Here is a 15840-nt window from a genome sequence, read left to right as displayed (position 1 = left end):
CCTACCTGACAGTCACTATGCTAAGGGGCGTCATGCTGAGAGCCGCCTACCTGACAGTCACTATGCTAAGGGGCGTCATGCTGAGCGCCGCCTACCTGACGGTCACTATGCTAAGGGGCGTCATGCTGAGAGCCGCCTACCTGACAGTCACTATGCTAAGGGGCGTCATGCTGAGAGCCGTCTACCTGACGGTCACTATGCTAAGGGGCGTCATGCTGAGCGCCGCCTACCTGACGGTCACTATGCTAAGGGGCGTCATGCTGAGAGCCGCCTACCTGACGGTCACTATGCTAAGGGGCGTCATGCTGAGCGCCGCCTACCTGACAGTCACTATGCTAAGGGGCGTCATGCCGAGAGCCGCCTACCTGACGGTCACTATGCTAAGGGGCGTCATGCTGAGAGCCGCCTACCTGACGGTCACTATGCTAAGGGGCGTCATGCTGAGAGCCGCCTACCTGACAGTCACTATGCTAAGGGGCGTCATGCCGAGAGCCGCCTACCTGGCGGTCACTATGCTAAGGGGCGTCACGCCGAGAGCCGCCTACCTGACGGTCACTATGCTAAGGGGCGTCATGCTGAGAGCCGCCTACCTGACAGTCACTATGCTAAGGGGCGTCATGCTGAGAGCCGCCTACCTGACGGTCACTATGCTAAGGGGCGTCATGCCGAGAGCCGCCTACCTAACGGTCACTATGCTAAGGGGCGTCATGCTGAGAGCCGCCTACCTGACGGTCACTATGCTAAGGGGCGTCATGCTGAGAGCCGCCTACCTGACGGTCACTATGCTAAGGGGCGTCATGCTGAGCGCCGCCTACCTGACGGTCACTATGCTAAGGGGCGTCATGCTGAGAGCCGCCTACCTGACGGTCACTATGCTAAGGGGCGTCATGCCGAGAGCCGCCTACCTGACGGTCACTATGCTAAGGGGCGTCATGCTGAGAGCCGCCTACCTGACGGTCACTATGCTAAGGGGCGTCATGCCGAGAGCCGCCTACCTGACGGTCACTATGCTAAGGGGCGTCATGCCGAGAGCCGCCTACCTGACGGTCACTATTCTAAGGGGCGTCATGCTGAGAGCCGCCTACCTGACGGTCACTATTCTAAGGGGCGTCATGCCGAGAGCCGCCTACCTGACGGTCACTATGCTAAGGGGCGTCATGCTGAGAGCCGCCTACCTGACGGTCACTATGCTAAGGGGCGTCATGCTGAGAGCCGCCTACCTGACGGTCACTATGCTAAGGGGCGTCATGCCGAGAGCCGCCTACCTGACGGTCACTATGCTAAGGGGCGTCATGCTGAGAGCCGCCTACCTGACGGTCACTATGCTAAGGGGCGTCATGCCGAGAGCCGCCTACCTGACGGTCACTATGCTAAGGGGCGTCATGCTGAGAGCCGCCTACCTGACGGTCACTATGCTAAGGGGCGTCATGCCGAGAGCCGCCTACCTGACAGTCACTATGCTAAGGGGCGTCATGCCGAGAGCCGCCTACCTGACGGTCACTATGCTAAGGGGCGTCATGCTGAGAGCCGCCTACCTGACAGTCACTATGCTAAGGGGCGTCATGCCGAGAGCCGCCTACCTGACGGTCACTATGCTAAGGGGCGTCATGCGGAGCGCCGCCTACCTGACGGTCACTATGCTAAGGGGCGTCATGCTGAGCGCCGCCTACCTGACGGTCACTATGCTAAGGGGCGTCATGCTGAGCGCCGCCTACCTGACGGTCACTATGCTGAGCGCCGCCTACCTGACGGTCACTATTCTAGGGAGCATCATGCCGAAGCTGCCTACCCGACCCTCACACACATATCTAGCAAATTACCAGAGGCATACTGCAACAATAGCAATTGTCTGAGGGTGGCAAGGAGGGCTGCTGACCATACAATCCCTGAAAAGCAGAAAGAGCCAAGAGTGCTGTTGGCCATTAACACCGAGGGCCTATGCACTGGGTCCGGGTTCTGGGTTAGGTCCTATCTGACCGTTAGATTTGATGGTCTGAGACAGATTTGGTCCAGTCGAACATGGCAGCTGGTATTCCGGTGGAACTGAGCAGGGCAGGGTGCGATACTGTTTTGCAGTGGAGTTCATTGGTTAGGGCTGTGCTTGGGGCCCAGGGTTGGAACAGCAGCCCAGGGAAGAGTGGGTCTAGTTAAGAGAGCTTTGTGATACTGGAGTGGCAGGATGTATTGTTGGCTGGCCTGGAGGCATGATGGTTGGAGCGCTGGTGGCAGGGAAGAAGTTTGCTCATTCTAGCATGTGCTTCAGTCTCTCGTTATTCTTGATTCATCCGCGGTTTATAATTAGATACGTTTTCTTCCTAGCTCTTTGGCTGGTGTTATCTCACAGGCCCAGTGATGTAACATGAGGCATGTTAGATTAAGTCTGCCTACCGGGTGTGGGGGGACTCTGCAAACCAAGAGAGAAGAAAAGCCGTTCCATGGAAATGTCCAAGCAGTTTGCATTCAGAGTCTGGAATAATAGCTATTACTTAAGGATGATGGATTATTTTATAATGAACTGGGGTGAAATTAATGCTACTAAAAGAGACTGACTACTCAAAATATTTTCTCCATTCACACTGGCAATATTTTTATGACAGTCCTTTTATAACATGTGGTTGTTATGCACAGTAGCTTATTGTTCTGGATCTTGGTTCTCATCCCTCCTTTCTTAGACTCAGATACAGATGAAAACTCAGACTTTTTGTTTAGGCATCTTAGAAGATAAATGTTACCTGAATCTTTCCAACCCATGCAGAAATCTGCGCTACTGGGATTCAGAAGACATCAGCCACGCGTGGTTGCAGATACAGATGTGGCTGGAAGGGCTGTATTGAGGAGAGGGAGGGAGGAGCTGATATTTTCTATAGCTGTGATTTAAGAAAGATGTGCCTGGTACTTCATATGGCTCTGACTGCAGGCACCATGTAGAAAATCAAATTGGGTCCCTTCGCTTCAGCTCTCGTCCCCATAATAACAATAGTAGTAGTACAGGCTGAACCTCTCTAGTCCAGCACCCGTGGGACTTGACCAGTGCCGACCCAGAGAGTTTGCTGGGCCTCAGGAGGTCAGTGTTGTCTAGCAGCATTACCAATGCTGCCACTGCTGAGTGGGCTCTTAGAAGACGTTCGGGGTGAACTAGAGCTAAAGAACAGCACAGAACATGGGAGCCAGGCCTGGGGGCTGTAAACAGACTTTATGGGACTGCAGGAAACTTGGCCGCACCCATGCTAAGTGGGCATCCAGCTAACTGGATCGTGGATGTTGCTGGACTAGAGGGGTTCAACCTAGAGAAGTCATTAGCACTTGCTGTGCTTTTCTCTTGTGCTTCACAAAAGAAGGGAAGTGGAGTTCTCTCCAGTTCCAAAGATGGGGAAACTGGGAGGTGGCAAAGTGCCTTGCTCAGCCTCTCCCAGCAGAGCTGAGAAGAGAACCTAGGTCTTTTGGACTCCCAGCAGAATGCTTTTCCCACTGGACCATGCTGCCTTGCCAGTGTGTGTCTGGTTGCTTTCTTAAAAGTGTCATTCTTAGTCTTCCCTGTTCCAGCCGAAGGAGAGCTTGCCAAAGGCGGATAAAAGACACGCTCTCACCCAACATGCATGAGCAAGATACTTGCTATGGGAAACTTGCATTAAATGGTTCTACTGAGAGTTATCTTCTAGAGGGAAAGAGACGATAACAGGGATGCCAGAACGAGTAGCTTCAGCTATAGCACGAGAGTTTTTATTTACACAGCTGAGCTCTGTTTGGTTCTAAAAATAAAGAACATTCATTTCTTTTGGCTAGATTCCTACCCCCTCTGAGTGGAGGTGGGATTAGTACTCTCTCAGGCCCGGCAAATCAAATTGCATAAGCCACTTAGCTAGCTGTTCACGCTTACCCGGGCTGTTGTGAGGATGACATTTGCTTTCCTTTATAAATTGCTTCCAGATCTTAGCAGCGTTTTCTGTGTCTGATATTCACATCAGTTTTTCTTTCCCTATTCTTGGACATTGCAGCCTGCACTTGTAGCTGAAATCCTTTGTCAGCCATGCATTGTTGCAAATGCCGATGTGGTTTGGAGTGATAATCAGACTCGTTCTTAAACCACAGGGGTATTTGCGACAGTTCTCAGGGTACCCAGGACTCAGAGTCAGATTGTTACCCTGCTTCCAGAGGGAGGGGTGTCTTTCCTGTGGTAGCTTCAGTCAATCAGGTGCTCTCCTCTGAGCTGTGCCAGCCTTACAGGTTAAAAATAGGTGCATCCCAGCCAAGTTCCTTCAAATTGTTCCCCTGACACTGTGTATTCAGAAATGCAAGATTCAGTGGACCTCAGTTTACCAGTTTTACCTTAAATCCCTGCCCCTGTAGAACACACAGGACTTAGGAGAACTTAGAATAAAACATGTTTAATAAAGAGCAAAAATTGAATTAGAAACAAGAAAGTGGGGAGGAAACAAATGATTGCAATATACTGTAGACACAAGGGCTTTCGGCAGTGAATGGCTGCGAAATACGTCTCCCTCCTGTGTAACACTGAAAGCGGCTTTTTGTTTGTAGCAGACTTCCCCAGGGTGCATCCTGGTGCCAGGGTGCTGCGGAGCCCACAAGCATATCAGACTGGGCACTCTCTCAAGCTGTGGTAAACAGTAATGCTGAAAGGGATCTTGGAGGGGGAAGGGGCAGCGGATCGGTGAGCTTGCAAATGTGGTGTGGCAGCGGAAAACAAGCCAATATGACTTTGGTCTGCATGTTGTATAGAAAGGTGAAGCAATAGTTCCCTACTCTGAGACTTAGGCTGTGTCTAAACAGCATGCCTTACAATGCCACGGCTGGTGTCTTTGTAAGGTGCTTGTGCGACCCCTCTCTGTTGTTGCGAGACACACAATATAAACCCCAGTTGCACGCCAACGAGAGGCGGTATTGTCATCAGTGGGAGTGCAGCTCCTGCTGACAACGCACTGTCCACACCTGCGCTGCTAAAAAGTATGTTGTCCATGGGGGTGTTTTTTCACACCCACGTGACACAAGTTTTAGGGATGAAAGTGCCAGTGTAGACAGCATTAGCCTATAGCATAGTGGAGGGCCACGTGCCTCATTACTAGACAGGTGTAAACAAATGGGAGGGAGTTGAGAGAAGAGTGACAGATGCTTAAAGATGGAGGGGACTGATGCCAGCAAAGAACCCACTGTAAAAATGGGCAGCTTGGCTGAGCAATGACTTAAAAGCATATGGGGGAGAAAAGTGGTGGTAATCGACAGATATTTGAGGGAGTACTCTAGAAAGATTGAAATGAACGGAGTTAGCTTTGTAAAAGGGGAAGGAGCATTGAAATGAGACCCTGAAGATGATAGACCTTTGGGATAGTCTCCTCAAAGGAAGAGCTGGAAGAAGAAATGTAGAACTAGACTGGCCGAATGCACCAAAGACATGGGAACTGTATCCGAAAGCCAAAGGCTCTGCTTTGCGTGGGAATACATGGGATGGCTGAATAGGTCTCTTTCATCACTTCATTTCTGAGATCCATGCGGCCATGCTGGCCACACTCGGGGTCCTATTGCCCGCCCTGTGTCTGGCGGCCTCCCGCAATTTAGTCCAGCCGCTCCCTTGAGGAGGAATTAACGTTTTGAACGTAGTCACTAGTTTGTGGGCTAATACAATAGTCGCCACTCATCGCGTCCCGCCCTGCCGGCGGGGCGGTAGGAAGGGAGACCCGGGCCCGCCCGCTCCTCCAGGTCCCAACCCAGGGCCCTAACGAAGGTGAGGCTGTTCACTCTCTCCTCCTTTTGGTTGACAGGGACGCTGCCTGAAACGTGTCGACCCCACGGGCCTTAGGACCTGCCCTGGGTCACGTTCTACCTGCCTCTTCCCTCCTCCAGCTTCCACCCCACGACCGAACCCCAGAGCTCCAGCCCATTACATCCCGACTGCCCCGACATCCAGTCCACCCACCGCCATCGCCCCGCTCCCTCTCACCTCTCCGGCCTCCACCCTCCACTCAATTGCAGCAGGCCCTTTTTAAAGATGGCGCCACAGCGCTGCCTTGGCTGCCCGGCACGCACGCCCGTGTGCCATACGCCCTCGCGCCCCCGGCATGGCGTAGGTGCCAGCTCGTCGCGGCTACTCTGCCCGGCGGCGCCTGCTCAGTTCCCCTGTTGCTGCGCCGCCATGTTTACCCCCCCGGTGGGGCACCTGCCGTGGGGGCATGGCCTCCCTGCCCGGCGGCACTTGTGCCATCTCCCGCGTGCCCCCACACCGCCCCTGTCTTCCCTGGCGCGGCACCCGCCGCGGGAGTGCGGAGCCCAGCGGCTCCGTCACACTTAGCCATCGTGATATGGAAATGGCAGGGAAGGGGGAAATGTTCATGTGATGGACCGCCCTCCCCATGCTTTATGAAATGGACTCATGGCCACGAATATACATAACTCAAAGGCGCTTTGAGCGAATGATTGTGTGTAACCCGTCAATCTCCACGTCATGATCCGCTGGTTCTGTTTATCTCACTTCGATGTGTGTATCGTGTGTGTGTAAAATTAGACCTAAAGAGTAGGGAATATTGTGTGGGTTTCAAATGTGTGAATGCGAGACATGGAGGGTGGTGTTACCCTCAGTTTTGATGAACAGCTGTTAAACAATCTCTTTGGTCCGTAAGTCTGAGCAGTGGGTGGTAGGGAGCGGCCTTAATTTCTTACCAAAAGGAATAGGGAAGCAGGGGCCTGGGTCTTTGGGCTGGGCTGCACCTGAAGGAAGGAGCCAAAGTCCCCAGGGTGGGGAGACAGACGGCCCTGGTTTGGAGGGGCAGCTGGAAAAGAGTTTTAGGGGGAGTTTGAAGAATTTGTGCTGAGGTTTCAGTGTAGAAGTAGCCAAGTGTTTTTGTTTCTTTTGATTTGTTACCTACTCTGCTCTGCCTGTTCTCACCTGCTGCCACTGAAATCCTGCTGCTTCTACTCAATACAATCACTTCTATTTTCTATCAAACCCAGTGGAAGCGATTGTTACCTGGGGGGCAACCAGTGTGCACCTTCCCCCTTTCATTGCTAAAGGGGCTCACCTAATTCTTTGGGGTTTGATCCCATCTGGGGAGGGGGATCCCAGGAAGCTGGGCCCTAAACTGCCCTCTCCTTGGACCTGAAGAGGTTCAGTGTCTGTGCTGCTTCTCGGTGGGGGTAGGACCTAAGCTCGTGGCCTTGGTTTGGGGAGACCAGCAGAGCTGGCCCAGCAGGACCGGGCGGTGAGGAGCCCCAGAGAGCAGGAAGGTGAGTGGCAGTGGCCATGTCAGCACCCCGGGAGTCACCCCCCAAGGGGTCATCTCTGACTGCCCCCGTCACAGTTCATATCTTAATATGAGACTAGACTTGGCAAACCAGTACTGGGCACTTGCCTGCCCACGAAAGATAAAATATTACCAGGTTTTCCAGCGGAGTGCCGTGAAGAAGGCAGTGCAGCGCTGGCCTTTCATTATCTGAGATCTTAATTTTATTGTGGGTATAAATTTTTCGGAGTTAGAGTAACTCAGCTAAACACCTTCTTTTGTAATCAGCATAAGTAGCTGTCTCAGGGGTAAGCCTGTTAGAAACCAGAAGGTCTTACTCGTCTTTGTTGCTCATGTTACTGGTCTAGTAAATCTGTGCTTTAAAGTAGTCCACTAACGCTGGTATTATTTGGCAGTATTTGATCAGCTGACCAGTTACTTTAGGACTGGTCAATGTCCAACTCTGTGGGATGCTATCTTTCTTTTGAAAGATTTGATTGGAAAATAAAAAGCTTGTTAAATGACATTAACTTGTAAGTAGATATACAGGGCAGAGAAAGTGAACAGAAGTCTGGGCTGACTTTCCTGAGCATTGTCTCTTAAATAGAAGCGTCGCGCGGGTGCTAGCCAGAACCTCTTGCCCAAGTTTATGAAAGTGGCCTTGTGCCAAAGAGCCATTTAATCCAGTAACCTCTGGTTCACTGTGTTTCTTTTTGGAGCTGTGAAGGGCAGTCCCGTGCTGCGGGCTGCCATATGTGTTAGACTCGTCTGAGGCCATGTCTGCTCTAGCGAGCAATGAGCTTAAGGAGGCACAGAAATACCCATGCATCTGTGCTCCTGTAAGAGCTCTTATGGAGCTGCTCCATGCCAACAGAAGAGAGCTTTCCCATTGACCCCATTGCACCGCCCAGAGCAGTGATGGTACCTGTCGGCACAGTGCTGTCCAAACAACCACTTATGCCGGCAAAACGTATGTCACCCTGGGCGTGCAGTTTTTGTTCCCACCCGTGAGCGATGTCCATTTTGCTGACATAAGTGGCAGTGCTGCCGTGGTCCGACTGTGAAAACCTGCAAGTGACTAGACAACCTGGATAGCAGCACAGCTTTTTAAATCTAGAGGAGGCATCAGCGATGTGTGTTTCTTTACGGAACCAAAGCGTGTGCAAAATTGCAGCCAGAAGATCAGTGAGTCTGCTGCTGAGAGAAGGTAGGGTGGCCCTGAACACCGGTGTGTGGCTTGTGTGATAAGGGGAGTGTTCAGGATGCCAGGCAGAGTGAGCTACTGCTCTCCTGGGCAGACTGGCTGGTGGCCGACTGTCTCAGGATGAGGGTTGAGCCTGAGCTCTGTGTGGAACAGTCGCATGAATCTCTGGCTACAGACTTGTGAAAGGAAAAGTGAGCCATTGGCTGGCTGGCTTGGATTGACTTTCAGGCAGCTCTGGTATTAATTTGAGGAGATTATGCAAGAATTTGGGAAAAGTCCCAGTTCTGGGGTTTTTCTGTGTAAGGCCAGCAAACCTGTAACTCACATTTCAAACAGTATTCATAACAATTTGGTGTGTGGTAATATGTTGCACTTCTGTACGTAGAGACTGTCTCTGTAAGGACCTGCAGCCACAGTCCACGGTCGAGAGAATGCTGTGACACTTGACATAATGGTTACTCGGCATTACGAAGAAAGGTCTGTCTATGAAATGTACCTCCGAGGCCTCAGAACTGTGGCATTGGTATGAAGAGGCCCTTGGACTTTGCATTTCCGATATGGAAAGACCATGGCAAGCCAGGCACATCTCTGTCTTTCATTCCCTTCCCCAGTTCTGTTTCGCCATGATTCAAACTCTGTGTTACATGTTATTGCCTTTACCTGCACATAATGGTTCCCACCCAGGAACATTAAGATGTGCAGCACCTTGTTGGGTATTTCAGTTTTGTTTGGAAACAGTCACACCTGCACAGACACACACAAAGACACACATACCTGTCTTCCCTCCCTCCCTCAGTGAGTGTTCCTGAAACACTGTCTGTGATTGTCTCGAAACTCCTATGAAATGAAGCATCCAGTTTAGGCTCTGATCTTCCTCTCCTGCAATCTCTAATCCAGGCCCATTTTCCTCTCTTCCCAGCTGCAGGGAGTGATTGCAAGACAAGCAGTGTCGGCTTTTGCTCTGTGTGCAGGCTGCTCAGAACAAAGGTGCTGCTGAAAAGGTAAGAGCTTAACCTCCATCCTCTTTGATGTAGATTTACACTCCAAGGGCCTGATAAATTTAGACTTGCCATACCTATCACCTTTGACTGTAACTAAGCTCTCAGTGGAGAGAATCTAATCTACCAGCTCATAAAATTGTAAGTGTCTACCATCAAAGTGCTGTTAAATTTTGGTTCAGCGTGGATGGCATGGCATTTTGCAGCACTGCAGAAGGGGGAAGCTGAAAAGTAAGCACGCTTCTCCTTTCACACACAGGGAGGGAGGGCTAGATTTAGGGCCCCAGAAATGGCTTTGACCTGAAAATGCATGTTAATTACAACACTAACTTGCTGGTTTTTGTACAGTTGCTGCCCAAAGACCATTGCTGCAGGGTGTGGCTGAGGTGAATGCTTCAGAAAGTGGCGTGGGATTTTCCATAAAGCCACTTACCTGGGTGAAGTATTATGGGGTGCTGTCTGAGTCAAGCAGACATGGATGCCTGTGCTTGAGAGGAATAGAAGTCATGTGCTTTTGTGACGGGAGGAGGGGGACAGGCCTGAGAGAGGAGTTTGGGTCACTCCTTTTCCTGAGTTACCAGAAGGTGCTGGTTTTTCTTGAGCAGTGATTCCTGTAAGTCTCCATTCCAGGCAAGGAAATAGCGAGGGGACCAGAGGGATGCGTAGTGCTGCAGTGCACAGATTGTATTTCTCCAGTAGATCTTTTTGAAAATGAGTAGGTTAAACCAGTGCATGACTAATCCTAGAGGAGCTTGAAAGCATGATGATGTTCTGTAATTGTGAAACAGGACTGAGCTTTAGCTGCGCACCAATGAAATGTGCACATGCGAAACACTAGCAGGGCGTTAGGGACAACCAGATGGACGTGACTGTATGATATGGTGTGGTGTGGTGTGGTGTAAAAAGTGAATTGGCATGTGTTTGTTCACAAGTGGCCCAACCACAAGTAAGGGTTGCAGATCATCCCAGAACTGTGCTGATAAAATCTTCATGCCATCACATGTTCTCTGTGTACCTGATACGTGTCAGAAAATCTGCCTTCTGAATGTTTTTGAGTTTAAAAATATATTCTTACTATCCCTCCACCTGCAAAGCCAGTCTGTCTTAGTGCCATGCATGCAATACTTTTGGTTTTGGAAAGGGGGAGAAATTATAAGTGTTTTAGAAATGTATCAGCAATGACCTAAAATGCCTTTTCATTCCATAATAATATTGAGATTGTAAAGTCTGACATCTCAGAACTTTCTACAATTGGAAGCAAGTCTGTGTAGTCCAGGGAGCCTGAAACTTTTGCCTCGCGCTCTTAGAGTTGTAGTATACTGAACTTGAAACCCATCACTATGTCTTATTGTTGCCTTTGGTTTTTCTTCCTCTTAGCCCAAATGTTTAATCTAAAACCTATAGTACTGTGTTAAGAATATTATAGTTTTCTGTAAAACTATTAGTAAAATACATTTTTAAAACATGAGAAACCTATTATTTAAATGTATTCTTATCCAGTTGCAAGCTATGATTATTTCATAAAGTTGTTAAATTTGTTAAATAGTCCATGCATATTTAGTTCTCATAATAGCTCAGTCTGTCGGTAGGTCTATCTGGCTCTCAAAATCAGGGCTGTGACCATTCTTTTAGCTCTTGGGTCTTCTAAAGGTTTGTATACAGATGTCATGTAATTAACATGTTACCTATTGCATCATTCCTCTCATGCACAGTTACTTTTGTGTGCTCCAGTTAACAAAAATACTTAATAGAGTTCAGTATTCAGCAGTGTAGCATTTTTAAATCTCTTTTTGCATCTCTGGTCACTTCAAAGGTCTTTTTAAAACTTCAGAGTAGTTTGAAGTCTTCCATGGTGTGAGCAAACTATAAAAAGAATCCCTTCCTATGTCTGTGCATGCATAAACATTCCTGGTAGAGCCACATCTTTTAATATTCTTTAATTTCCCCTCCTCCACCCATCCAGGAAGTCTTCCTACATAGAAAACCCGCAGTTCCCTCATAAGGTAAGATTACCACAAATGTTATAAAGCCTCAGAGAGGTAGTCGTGTCCATCTGTAACTTTAAAAATAACAAGTAGACCAGTGGCACCCTAGAGACTAACAAAAATGTATCGAGTATCATGTGCTTTCATGGGCAAAACCCACTTCCTCAGATGAGCTGGAAAGGAGGAAAGAAGGAGACTCTCAGAATTTATAACAGAAAAGGAAGCAAGAGGGCAGAAACAAAGCTACCTGTCAGTTGTAATGGGGCTAAGTGAGTGGGCTAGCAGTGCCCCATACTTAGCTTTTTATGTCAATGAGGTGTTGAATGTCAGGAAAGCTGGTTTTATAATGGGCCAACCAGCTCATGTCTGTGTCCACTGCCCTTTGCATATGAAGGTCAATTCTGCACTCTCACCGATGTTCTAGTAATTGTAACTTGTAAAGTAGCTACAACTAGGTGCCTCCAAAAGAGAGATTGTTACAACAATAGGGAACAAAAGAAAGCGCTTGTGGCCATTGGAGTTAGAATGTTTCCCTGCTAGAACATGTGAGGGGGACAATGAACGAAGGGTTTGCAAAGTGACTTTGGAGGAGCACAGAGCGATTGCGCCCAGGAAGAGACAGTAGTTCTCTGTGTTGAGGGGTTGGCTTGAAAAAAGGCCTAGGTCTTGTCTTCATAAGGGGAAAAAATGGGGTGGGGAGAAGTGCCATCACAGCTACCAGTGTTTAGCTGCACGGGTGGTAGCACTGGTGGGAGTTTTAGTGCACACAAGGCTGTGACAGTTTCTGGCATTTTCATCTGTCAGAGAAATGTTGAGGCTCCAAGCAATGCAGTTGAATTGGAGGTAGCAGCCATGTTGTTTTTTTTCCTGTGCTCCCTTGTGTAGACCAGGACAAGAGCAAGCAAAGTGCTAAAGGAGGAAGATAGTGAGGACGTTCACATTTTTGTGGTTGCGCTCTTGAAAGTGACTGCAAACAAAGGGGCACTTGTGATTCCGTGTTTACTCTTTCTTACTAACTCCATCTCGGGTAGGTTTGGATGACAAGTAACAAGACATGCTTTTGAAACTCGCAGAGAATCAAGCAGATTCCTTTTCCTCCCCACTATTCATACAAGATGCTGTGCCTTCGGAGACACCCGTGTAATTGAGTAGATCTTAGCAAGCCAGTCTGGTGTGTGAGAAGAACGGGTTTCTGTGCCCCTCTTGTAGCTGTGTTCGGTTTGCATGACTAACCAGAGAAAAGTGCCACTAAAGCAGGCAGGTAAGGCTTGAAATACACACAGCAGATCTGCTGATCATGCAGGTGCTATTTTTAGTTAATCACTTTTCAGTGCCTTGCTTTAAGGAGACAGGGCCATGCCATGGCCTCTGTGCTCCCAGGCGGCCAGCAGAGAGCATAGGCAGTTTGGGAAGGCAGTGCCTTCGTTCCCTTGCCTGTGCTGCCTATGGGCTTGATAATTCTATAACAGGAAAGCTCGCTAAGCCCCCCTTTCAAACCAGAAGCCCAGGTCTCAGTGCACAGGTCCGACCATCTCCGAAACAATGACATTGACCATGAAGTGCTTCTCTGCTCAGGAGCTTTAGGCACAGTGGGTTGAAGGGTCAGCTTGAAGCAGGCCCTTGTACTGGGATTCTTTCAGCAGGGCTACCCCTCCCGCTCCCACGAACACTAGCATCCTTGGGATTCCTTTCAGCTTTGCTAGCTTTTGTGGACTGGAGTGGAAGGGGGCAGCTGCTGCACTGGGTTGGCATCTTTCCAAAGCTGGTGGGATTGTTCCCAGCTGTCAGTGACTCATAGTAGCTGAGTTACTGTCTCAGAGTTCCAGCTAATGGAATTTGCAGTTCGGTTTCCCCTGAATTATCTGGCAGAGGACGAGTTTCCTTTTTAACTGAGGGAGGAGGGGAGAAATCCCACGAAGACGCAGCCTAAATATGAATTCGGGTGAGTTGCTATCCGTGCTATTCAGGATGATGCATGTAGGCCCTTGCTCAGGGTCATGTGATCCATTCCACCCTATTCTGTGCTAGATCGGCTCTTACGCTGTACCCATTGCCAGAGTCCCAAAGCTCTTCCGCTGGTGGCTGTCACGCGTTTGTTCCCTCGCTGTCTCCAGGGGAAGAACCGTGTGCCACGGAGTGTTTTGTTTCAGGGTTTTGCAAGGTCACAGAAAAGTGTCCTGGGCTTAGAGTGGAAGGTGAGGAGATTTATGATACTCCTGCTCTTGTCAAGATCCATCAAACCTTGTTTATTTGGACGCCAAAGAATATCAGCGAGTCTGTATGTCGTAAGTGTAGTGCCACATAGACAATGGTGCAGATTTTCTCAGGACACTGGGGATCCTGGGGTGTGCTGACTGGTGCGGATTTGTCAGCAAGGCAACTGGTGATCAGCTTATGTATGCCAGGTATAAGGAGCCCAAATGGCATCCATGCAACAACCCACTATGGTTCCAAATATCTACTTAGCTGGTGGCAGCCTTCCTTGTTTTCTTGGATAATTGTCCATTTTCTCCAAAGCAGGCTTCTGTCCAGGCATGGATGTCAGAGAGTGACAGGTGAGCTGGTAACCCCTTCTGTATAAAAGAGTGAGTGAGTGAGTGAGTGAGTGTGTGTGTGTGTGTGTGTGTGTGTGTGTGTGTGTGTGTGTGTGTGTGTGTGTGTTTCTCTCCACCTCGACCCACTTTACAGTCCATTTCTCCAATCCAGACTTCTTGGACTTGCTGATACCAATAGCTTTGCTAAAGTCAAGGTCTATCACATCCACCGCCTTCCCCATGTCCACAGGCCAGTTATATATCCAGGTGCCTTCTGTTTTCAGATTGTCCTTGATTCAGGGTTTTCATCCCTTTTGCTCTTCTATATCCTTTCTGGTCTCTGATAGGGAGCTTATAGAATTCTGTGGCCCACGTTTATCCCAGCCCTTCTACTGCAATGGCCAGTGACAGTATTCCATCCTGAGGCTTCTGTTGCATTGCCTAAGAGACAGATCCTTGCTGGAAATTAGCAAACGTTTGCTTCTCCGCTCTAATCCAGTCTCAGGGACAGGAGGTGCGACTCCTGTAGCTACACACATGCCTTTCCTTATTTACTCTCAGAAATACAGTTCAGATACCGATAAATCAAGCTTCACCTCTAGTTTGGTAAGTGATGTATGGGGTCCTGTGATGAGATGCCCACCTCACACAGGAGTTGGAGAGGTTAGTGGAGACCTCCTGGCACTACCATGGTTTGCCCCCAGAGTGGAGCAGTGATGGTGTGTCCTCCAAGCAGCCTAGAGAGGCACAGCCAATCAGAGAAAAGCTGCAGGGCTCATATAAGAGGCCCTGCAGGGAGGAACAGATGAGTAGCTGTGGGGAGCTCAAGGAGCAAGCACTGTGTTCTTCACAGGAGGAGGGACACTGCAGGGACTGGGGAGGCGAGGGGCAGCTCCTGGCTAGCTGCTGTGACCGAACAGCTGAAGGGAGGGTGAAGAAGGTGCTGGGGCTGTGAAGTGGCCCAGGGAAATGGAGCAATATTGGGAGACGTTAAGAGTTGCCGCAGGGGGCTGCTATCCACAGGATCCCTATGTTGGGACCCGAGCAGCGGGAGGGCCCAAGTTCCCCCCGTTTGCCCCTGCGGGAGCGGCATTCTTGGTGGAAAGTGATATCCAGACTTGGCTAGAGGGCTGATTCGTGAAGAGGGAGGGCACCGTGATCCTCCGCTGGGGGCGGGTCTGCAGGCAGAGGAGATGACGGGAGAGGTACCACCAGGAGAGGATGCATTGGCTGGCAGAGCTTATCCCCAGAATAGCCAGCAGGAGGTGCCGCTGTGATGAGGAAACCCCAGGACAGATCCCAGGAAAGCCTCGGTGCCAGCTGGCAAAGGGTTCACTGTAACAGCTAACTCCTGCCAGGCCTGACAGAATCACCGCACCTGACCCATTGTCCAGAGGGTCACGCGAGGCTCTAGTGAAAGTGTACGTCATTGTGAGGTGCACGCAGGGACGATATGTGAGGACTTATGTCTGTATACTGGAAAATGGGTTTAAAGTCTGAATCAAAGCAGGGTTGTCAAGCAGGTTCGGACCAAAGAATGAACATTCACCTGTCTGCCTCAGTTCACATCTAAAAGAGGCATTGTATGCCAACACAATGGAAGCTTATGTGCATACAGCCTCAGCAGCCAGCACCCCAGGGAATCAAACTTGGGGTCATCCTGATTCTGGGGACAAACCAGTGGACTCTGGAGACACAGAGGAGGCAAAAGGACAAGGAATGAGGAATCCCAGCCTAGTTGGTTGGAGATGCTGGGAGATTGTTTTAGGTGAGAGAACATTTAGACTCTGGGAAGCGTGTTGTGCTTTTGGTTTTCTATGAAACCGTTTCCGTTTCCATTGTTATCCTTGCTCACTAGCGCTTTAATCGTACCCTTTGACAATAAGCTTA

The 15840-nt window shown here is 49.7% G+C and overlaps 1 protein-coding gene across 2 annotated transcripts in view; it reads left to right on the top strand.

The window, feature by feature from the left end:
* The window catches only part of NDST2 (N-deacetylase and N-sulfotransferase 2), a 124009-nt gene that overhangs the window by 24094 nt on the left and 84075 nt on the right, over nt 1–15840 (top strand). For both annotated transcript variants that reach the window (XR_016350133.1, XM_089780004.1), the window contains exon 2: nt 9353–9434. The gene's annotated coding sequence lies outside the window, so the exon portion shown is untranslated. The remainder of the gene's footprint in view (nt 1–9352; nt 9435–15840) is intronic.

This window comes from Pelodiscus sinensis, chromosome 8 (assembly GCF_052426305.1).
Source record: "Pelodiscus sinensis isolate ZL-2025 chromosome 8, ASM5242630v1, whole genome shotgun sequence".
Taxonomy (NCBI): Eukaryota; Metazoa; Chordata; order Testudines; family Trionychidae; genus Pelodiscus; species Pelodiscus sinensis.
The sequence above is the reverse complement of the archived record's forward strand: the minus strand, read 5'-3'. Positions and strand labels throughout refer to the sequence as shown.